Below are 9,806 nucleotides of genomic sequence, written 5' to 3'. Positions count from 1 at the left end.
ACTTGGGCGTCACTCTAGGGCGTTGCTCCACCACATCTAATAGCTACGGCCTTAGAAGTCAACCCCAGATGAATAAAATACAATAAAGATGCCACAGCTTTTCCATCGTATAAAAGGAATAATTGCAGCCAGTGTAAAAGTTATAGCCATTTCTACTTTCCGGGCACCCTAGGCTTCATCCTAGGACGTTGTTCCGCCAGATCGAACAGCTAGGGCCTAAGTAGTCAACGCCAGAAGCATAAAATACAATATAAATATAATAGTTTTTCCATCGAATAAAACGAATGATAGCAACCAGTGTGAAAGTTATGGTCATTTCTACGTTCCGGGCAACCTAGGCTTAACTCTAGGGCGTTGCGCCACCAGATCGAATAGTTAGGGCCTTAGAAGTCAACGCCCGAAGCACAAAATACAAAATAACTAAAACAGTTTTTCCATCGTATAAAACGAATAATTGCAACCAGTATGAAAGCTAACGTCATTTCTACTTTCCGGGCAACATAGGCTTCACCCTTGGGCGTTGCACCAACAGATTGAATAGTTAGGGCCTCAGAAGTCAACGCCCGAAGCATAAAATACAAAATAAATAAAACAGCTTTTCCATCGTATAAAACGAATAATTGCAACCAGTGTGAAGGTAATGGTCTTTTCTACGTTCCGGACAACCTAGGCATCACCCTAGGGCGTTGTTCCACCAGATGGAATTGTTAGGGCCTTAGAAGTCAACGCCCGAAGCATAAAATACAAAATAAATGTAACAGCTTTTCCATCGTATAAAACGAATAATTGCAACCAGTGTGAAAGTAATAGTCATTTCTACGTTCCGGGCAACGTAGGTTTCACTCTAGGGCGTTGATCCTCCAGAGGGAATAGTTAGGGCATAAGAAGTCAACGCCAGAAGCATAAAATACGATATAAATACAACAGCTTTTCCATCGTATAAAACGAATAATTGCAACCAGTGTGGAAGTTATGGTCATTTCTACGTTCCGGGCAACCTAGGCTTCACTCTAGGGCGTTGTTCCACCAGATCGAATAGTTAGGGCCTTAGAAGTCAACGCCAGAAACATAAAATACAAAATAAATAAAACTGTTTTTCCATCGTATAAAACGAATAATTGCTACCAGTGTGAACGTTATGGTCATTTCTACATTCCGCGCAACCTAGGCTTCACCCCAGTGCGTTGCTCCACCAGATCGAATAGTTAGGTCCTTAGATGTCAACGCCAGATGCATAAAATACGATATAAATACAACAGCTTTTCCATCGTATAAAACGAATAATTGCAACCAGTGTGGAAGTTATGGTCATTTCTACGTTCCGGGCAACCTAGGCTTCACTCTAGGGCGTTGCTCGACCAGATCGAATAGCTAGGGCCTTAGAAGTCAACGCCCGAAGCATAAAATACAAAATAAATAGAACAGTTTTTCCATCGTATAAAACGAATAATTGCTACCAGTGTGAAAGTTACGGTCATTGCTACGTTCCGAGCAACCTAGGCTTCACCCAAGGGCGCTGTTCCACCAGACGGAATAGTTAGGGCCTAAGAAGTCAACGCCAGAAGCATAAAATACGATATAAATACAACAGCTTTTCCATCGTATAAGACGAATAATTGCAACCAGTGTGAATGTAATGGTCATTTCTACGTTCCGGGCAACCTAGGCTTCACTCTAGGGCGTTGCTCCACCAGATCGAATAGCTAGGGCATTAGAAGTCAACGCCTGAAGTATAAAATACAATAAAAATACAACAGTCTTTCCATTCCATAACAGGAATAATTGCAACCCGTGTGAAAGTGATGGTCATTTCTACGTACCAAGAAACCTAGGCTTCACCCTAGGGCGTTGTTCCACCAGATGGAATAGTTAGGGATTAAGAAGTCAACGCCAGAAGCATAAAACACTATATAAATACAACAGTTTTTCCATCATATAAAACGAATAATTGCAACCAGGATGAAAGTTATGGTCATTTCTACTTTCCGGGCAACCTAGGCTCCACTCTAGGGCGTTGCACCACCAGATCGAATAGTTAGGGCCTTAGAAGTCAGCGCCAGAAGCATAAAATACAAAATAAATAAAACAGTTTTTCCATCGTATAAAACGAATAATTGCTGCCGGTGTGAAAGTTATGGTCATTTCTACGTTCCGCGCAACCTAGGCTTCACCCAAGGGCGTTGTTCCACCAGATGGAATAGTTATTGCCTAAGAAGTCAACGCCAGAAGCATAAAATACGATATAAATACAACAGCTTTTCCATCGTATAAGACGAATAATTGCAACCAGTGTGAATGTAATGGTCATTTCTCCGTTCCCGGCAACCTAGGCTACACTCTAGGGCGTTTCTCCACCAGATCAAATAATTAGGGCCTTAGAAATCAACGCCAGAAGCATAAAATACAACATAAATACAACAGATTCTCCATCGTATATAATATATATTTGCAAACAGTGTGAAAGTAATGGTCATTTCTACGTACCGGGCAACCTAGGCTCCACTCACGGGCGTTGCTCCACCAAATCGAATAGCTAGGGCCTTAGAAGTCAACGCCAGAAACATAAAATAATATAAAGATGCAAAAGTTTTTCCATCGTATAACAGGAATAACTGCAAACAGTGTGAAAGTAATGGTCATTTCCATGTTCCGGGCAACCAAGTCTTCACTCTAGGGCGTTGTTCCACCAGATCGAATAGCTAGGGACTAAGAAGTCAACGCCAGAAGAATAAAATACAATTTAAGTACAAATGCTTTTCCATCGTATAAAATGAATAATTGCAAACATTGTGAAAGTAATGGTCATTTCTCCGTTCCGGGCAACCTAGGCTTCACTCTAGGGCGTTGCACCAACAGATTGAATAGTTAGGACTTTAGAAGTCAACGCCCGAAGCATAAAACACAAAATAAATAGAACGGTTTTCCATTGTATAAAACGAATAATTGCTACTAGTGTAAAAGTTATGGTCATTTCTACGTTCCGGGCATCCTAGGCTTCACCCTAGGACGTTGTTCCACCAGATCGAACAGTTAGGGCCTAAGAAGTCAACGCCAGAAGCATAAAATACAATATAAATATAACAGTTTTTCCATCGTATAAAACGAATGATAGCAACCAGTGTGAAAGTTATGGTCATTTCCATGTACCGGGCAACCTAGGCCCCACTCTCGAGGGTTGCTCCACCAAATCGAATAGCTAGGGCCTTAGAAGTCAACGCCAGAAGCATAAAATACAATAAAGATGCAAAAGTTTTTCCATCGTATAAAATGAATAATTGCAACCAGTGTGAAAGTTATGGTCATTTCTACGTTCCGGGCAACATAGGCTTCACTCTAGGGCGTTGCTCCACCAGATCAAACAGTTAGGGCCTTAGGTGTCAACGCCCGAAGCATAAAATACATAATAAATAGAACAGTTTTTCCATCGTATAAAACGAGTAATTGCTACCGGTGTGAAAGTTATAGTCATTTCTACGTTCCGCGCAACCTAGGCTTCACTCTAGGGCGTTTCTCCACCAGATCGAATAGTTTGGTCCTTAGAAGTCAACGCCAGGAGCATAAAATACGATATAAATATAACAGCTTTTCCATCGTATAAAACGAATAATTGCAACCAGTGTAGAAGTTATGGTCATTTCTACGTTCCGGGAAACCTAGGCTTCACTCTAGGGCGTTGCTCGACCTGATCGAATAGCTAGGGCCTTAGAAGTCAACGCCTGAAGTATAAAATACAATAAAAATACAACAGTCTTTCCATCCTATAACAGGAATAATTGCAACCCGTGTGAAAGTGATGGTCATTTCTACGTTCCATGCAACCTAGGCTTCACCCTAGGGCGTTGTTCCACCAGATGGAATAGTTAGGGACTAAGAAGTCAACGCCAGAAGCATAAAACACTATATAAATACATCAGTTTTTCCATCATATAAAACGAATAATTGCAACCAGGATGAAAGTTATGGTCATTTCTACTTTCCGGGCAGCCTAGGCTTCACTCTAGGGCGTTGCTCCACAAGATCGAATAGCTAGTGCCTTAGGAGTCAACGCCAGAAGCATAAAATACAAAATAAATAAAACAGTTTTTCCATCGTATAAAACGAATAATTGCTACCAGTGTGAACGTTATGGTCATTTCTACGTTCCGCTCAACCTAGGCTTCACTCTAGGGCGTTTCTCCACCAGATCGAATAGTTAGGTCCTTAGAAGTCAACGCCAGAAGCATAAAATACAATATAAATGCAACAGCTTTTCCATCGTATAAAATGAATAATTGCAAACAGTGTGAAGGTAATGGTCATTTCTACGTTCCGGGCAACCTAGGCTTCACTCTAGGGAGATGCTCCACCAGACCGAATAGTTAGGACCTCAGAAGTCAACGCCAGAAGCATAAAATACAATAAAAATATAACAGTTTTTCCATCGCACAACGGGAATAATTGCAGCCCGTTTGAAGGTGATGGTCATTTCTACGTTCCGGGCAACCTAGGCTTCACTCTAGTGCGTTGGACCAACCAATCCAGTAGTGAGGGCCTAAGAAATAAAAGCCAGAAGCACCAAATACAAAATAAATACATCAGTTTTTCCATCGCATAAAACGAATAATTGCAACCGGTGTGAAGATAATGGTCATTTCTACGTTCCGGGCATCCTAGGCTTCACTCTAGGGAGTTGCTCCACCTCATCGAATAGCTACGGCCTTAGAAGTCAACGTCAGAAGCATAGAACACAATATGAATACAACAGTTTTTCCATCGTATATAATGTATATTTGCAAACAGTGTGAAAGTAATCGTCATTTCTACGTTCCGGGCAATCTAGGCTTCACCCTAGGGCGTTGCTCCACCAGATCGAATAGTTAGTGCCTAAGAAGTCAACGGCAGAAGCATAAAATACAATATAAATGCAACAGCTTTTCCATCGTATAAAATGAATAATTGCAAACAGTGTGAAGGTAATGGTCATTTCTACGTTGCGGGCAACCTAGGCTTCACTCTAGGGAGATGCTCCACCAGACCGAATAGTTAGGACCTCAGAAGTCAACGCCAGAAGCATAAAATACAATAAAAATACAACAGTTTTTCCATCGTGTAACAGGAATAATTGCAACCAGTGTGAAGGATATGGTCATTTCTACGTTCCGGGCAACCTAGGCTTCACTCTAGGGCGTTGCTCCACCAGATCGAATAGGTATGGCCTTAGAAGTCAACGCCCGAAGCATAAAATACAAAATAAAAAGAACAGTTTTTCCATTGTATAAAACGAATAATTGCATCCAGTGTGAATGTTATGGTCATTTCTACGTTCTGGGCAACCTAGGCTTCACTCTAGGGCGTTGTTCCACCAGATCGAATAGTTAGGGCCTAAGAAGTCAACGCCAGAAGCATAAAGTACAATAAAAATCTAACAGTTTGTCCACCGTATAACAGGAATAATTGCAACCAGTGTGAAAGTAATGGTCATTTCTACGTTCCTGGCAACCTAGATTTCGCTCTAGGGCGTTGCTCCACCACATCGAATAGTTAGGGCCTTAGAAGTCAATGCACGAAGCATAAAATACAAAATAAATACAACAGTTTTTCCATTGTATAAAACGGATAATTGAAACTGGTTTGAAAGATAGGGTCATTTCTACGTTCCGGGCTACCTAGGCTTCACTCTAGGGCGCTGCTCCACCAGATCGAATAGTTAGGGCCTTAGAAGTCAACGCCCGAAGCATAAAATAAAATAAAAATGTAACAGTTCTTCCATCGTATATCACGAATAATAGCAACCAGTGTGAAAGTGATAGTCATTTCTACGTTCCGGGCAACCGAGGCTACACTCTCGGGCGTTGCTCCACCAGATCGAATGGCTAGGGCCTTAGAAGTCTCCGCCCGGAGCATAAAATACAATAAAAATACAACAGTCTTTCCATCGTATAAAACGAATAATTGCAACCAGTGTGAAAGTTATAGTCATTTCTACGTTCCGGGCAACCTAGTCTTCACTCTAGGGCGTTGCTCCACCACATCGAATAGCTACGGCCTTAGAAGTCAACGCCAGAAGCATAAAATACAATAAAATACAACAGTTCTTCCCTCGTATAGAATGAATAATTGCAACCAGTGTGATGGTAATGGTCATTCCTACGTTCCGGGAAACCTAGGCTTCACACTAGGGTGTTGCTCCACCAGATGGAATAGTTAGGGCGTAAGAAGTCAGCGCCAGAAACATAAAACACAATATAAATACAACAGCTTTTCCATCGTATAAAACGAATAATTGCAACCAGTGGGAAAGTTATGGTCATTTCTTCATTCCGGGCTACCTAGGCTTCACTCTAGGGCGTTGCTCCACCAGATAGAATAGTTAGGGCCTAAGAAGTCAACGTCAGAAGCATAAAACACTATATAAATACAACAGCTTTTCCATTGTATAAACCGAATAATTGAAACCGGTGTGAAATTTATGGTCATTTCTACGTTCCGGGCAACCTAGGCTTCACTCTTGGGTGTTGACCCACTAGATCGAATAGTTAGGGCCTTAGAAGTCAACGCCCGAAGCATAAAATAAAATAAAAATGTAACAGTTTTTCCATCGTATATCACGAATAATTCCAACCAGTGTGAAAGTGATAGTCATTTCTACGTTCCGGGCAACCGAGGCTACACTCTCGGGCGTTGCTCAACCAGATCGAATGGCTAGGGCCTTAGAAGTCTACGCCCGGAGCATAAAATACAATAAAAATACAACAGTCTTTCCATCGTATAAAATGAATAATTGCAAGCAGTGTGAATATGATAGTCATTTCTACGTTCCGGGCAAGCTAGTCTTCACTGTAGGGCGTTGCTCCACCACATTGAATGGCTACGGCCCTAGAAGTCAACGCCAGAAGCATAAAATACAATATAAATACAACAGCTTTCCATCGTATAAGATGAATGTTTGCAAATATTGTGAAAGTAACGGTCATTTCTATGTTCCGGGCAAACCAGGCTTCACCCTAGGGCGTTGTTCCACCAGATGGAATAGTTAGGGACTAAGAAGTCAACGCCAGAAGCATAAAACACTATATAAATACAACAGTTTTTCCATCATATAAAACGAATAATTGCAACCAGGATGAAAGTTATGGTCATTTCTACTTTCCGGGCAGCCTAGGCTTCACTCTAGGGCGTTGCTCCACAAGATCGAATAGCTAGTGCCTTAGGAGTCAACGCCAGAAGCATAAAATACAAAATAAATAAAACAGTTTTTCCATCGTATAAAACGAATAATTGCTACCAGTGTGAACGTTATGGTCATTTCTACGTTCCGCTCAACCTAGGCTTCACTCTAGGGCGTTTCTCCACCAGATCGAATAGTTAGGTCCTTAGAAGTCAACGCCAGAAGCATAAAATACAATATAAATGCAACAGCTTTTCCATCGTATAAAATGAATAATTGCAAACAGTGTGAAGGTAATGGTCATTTCTACGTTCCGGGCAACCTAGGCTTCACTCTAGGGAGATGCTCCACCAGACCGAATAGTTAGGACCTCAGAAGTCAACGCCAGAAGCATAAAATACAATAAAAATATAACAGTTTTTCCATCGCACAACGGGAATAATTGCAGCCCGTTTGAAGGTGATGGTCATTTCTACGTTCCGGGCAACCTAGGCTTCACTCTAGTGCGTTGGACCAACAAATCCAGTAGTGAGGGCCTAAGAAATAAAAGCCAGAAGCACCAAATACAAAATAAATACATCAGTTTTTCCATCGCATAAAACGAATAATTGCAACCGGTGTGAAGATAATGGTCATTTCTACGTTCCGGGCATCCTAGGCTTCACTCTAGGGAGTTGCTCCACCTCATCGAATAGCTACGGCCTTAGAAGTCAACGTCAGAAGCATAGAACACAATATGAATACAACAGTTTTTCCATCGTATATAATGTATATTTGCAAGCAGTGTGAAAGTAATCGTCATTTCTACGTTCCGGGCAATCTAGGCTTCACCCTAGGGCGTTGCTCCACCAGATCGAATAGTTAGTGCCTAAGAAGTCAACGGCAGAAGCATAAAATACAATATAAATGCAACAGCTTTTCCATCGTATAAAATGAATAATTGCAAACAGTGTGAAGGTAATGGTCATTTCTACGTTGCGGGCAACCTAGGCTTCACTCTAGGGAGATGCTCCACCAGACCGAATAGTTAGGACCTCAGAAGTCAACGCCAGAAGCATAAAATACAATAAAAATACAACAGTTTTTCCATCGTGTAACAGGAATAATTGCAACCAGTGTGAAGGATATGGTCATTTCTACGTTCCGGGCAACCTAGGCTTCACTCTAGGGCGTTGCTCCACCAGATCGAATAGGTATGGCCTTAGAAGTCAACGCCCGAAGCATAAAATACAAAATAAAAAGAACAGTTTTTCCATTGTATAAAACGAATAATTGCATCCAGTGTGAATGTTATGGTCATTTCTACGTTCTGGGCAACCTAGGCTTCACTCTAGGGCGTTGTTCCACCAGATCGAATAGTTAGGGCCTAAGAAGTCAACGCCAGAAGCATAAAGTACAATAAAAATCTAACAGTTTGTCCACCGTATAACAGGAATAATTGCAACCAGTGTGAAAGTAATGGTCATTTCTACGTTCCTGGCAACCTAGATTTCGCTCTAGGGCGTTGCTCCACCACATCGAATAGTTAGGGCCTTAGAAGTCAATGCACGAAGCATAAAATACAAAATAAATACAACAGTTTTTCCATTGTATAAAACGGATAATTGAAACTGGTTTGAAAGATAGGGTCATTTCTACGTTCCGGGCTACCTAGGCTTCACTCTAGGGCGCTGCTCCACCAGATCGAATAGTTAGGGCCTTAGAAGTCAACGCCCGAAGCATAAAATACAAAATAAAAAGAACAGTTTTTCCATTGTATAAAACGAATAATTGCTACCAGTGTGGAAGTTATGGTCATTTCTACTTTCCGGGCAACCTAGGATTCACCCTAGGGCGTTGATCCACCAGATGGAATAGTTAGGACCTAAGAAGTCAACCCCTGAAGCATAAAATACGATATAAATAAAGCAGCTTTTCCATCGTATAAAACGAATAATTGCAACAAGTGTGATAGTTATGCTCATTTCTACGTTCCGGGCAACCTAGGCTTCACACTAGGGCGTTGCTCCAACAGATTGAATAGTTAGGGCCTTAAAAGCCAATGCCCGAAGCATAAAATGCAATAAAAATACAACAGTTTTTCAATCGTATAACAGGAATAATTGCAACGAGTGTGAAAGTAATGGTCATTTCTGCGTTCCGAGCAACCTAGGCGTCACTCTAGGGCGTAGCTCCACCACATCGAATAGCTCCGGCCTTAGAAGTCAACGCCAGAAGCATAAAATACGATAAAGATGCAACAGTTTTTCCATCGTATAGCACGGCTAATTGCAACCAGTGCGAAAGTAATGATCATTTCGACGTTTCGGGCATCCTAGACTCAACTCTGAGACGTTGCTCCACCAGATCGAAGAGTTAGGGCCTTAGAAATCAACGCCAGAAGCATAAACTACAAAATAAATACAACAGGCTTTACATCGTATAAAACGAATAATTGCAACCTGTGTGAAGGTTATGGTCATTTCTACGTTCCGGGCAACCTAGGCTTCACTGTAGGGCGTTGCTCCACCAGATCGAATAGTTAGGGCCTTAGAAGTCAACGCCAGAAGCATTAAATACAATGAAGATGAAACAGTTGTTCCATCGTATACCAGGAATAATTGCAACCAGTGTGAAGGTAATGGTATGTTCTACGTTCCGGGCAACCTAGGCTTCACTC

Source organism: Calliopsis andreniformis, unplaced genomic scaffold, assembly GCF_051401765.1.
Source record: "Calliopsis andreniformis isolate RMS-2024a unplaced genomic scaffold, iyCalAndr_principal scaffold0025, whole genome shotgun sequence".
Taxonomy (NCBI): domain Eukaryota; kingdom Metazoa; phylum Arthropoda; class Insecta; order Hymenoptera; family Andrenidae; genus Calliopsis; species Calliopsis andreniformis.
The sequence above is the reverse complement of the archived record's forward strand: the minus strand, read 5'-3'. Positions refer to the sequence as shown.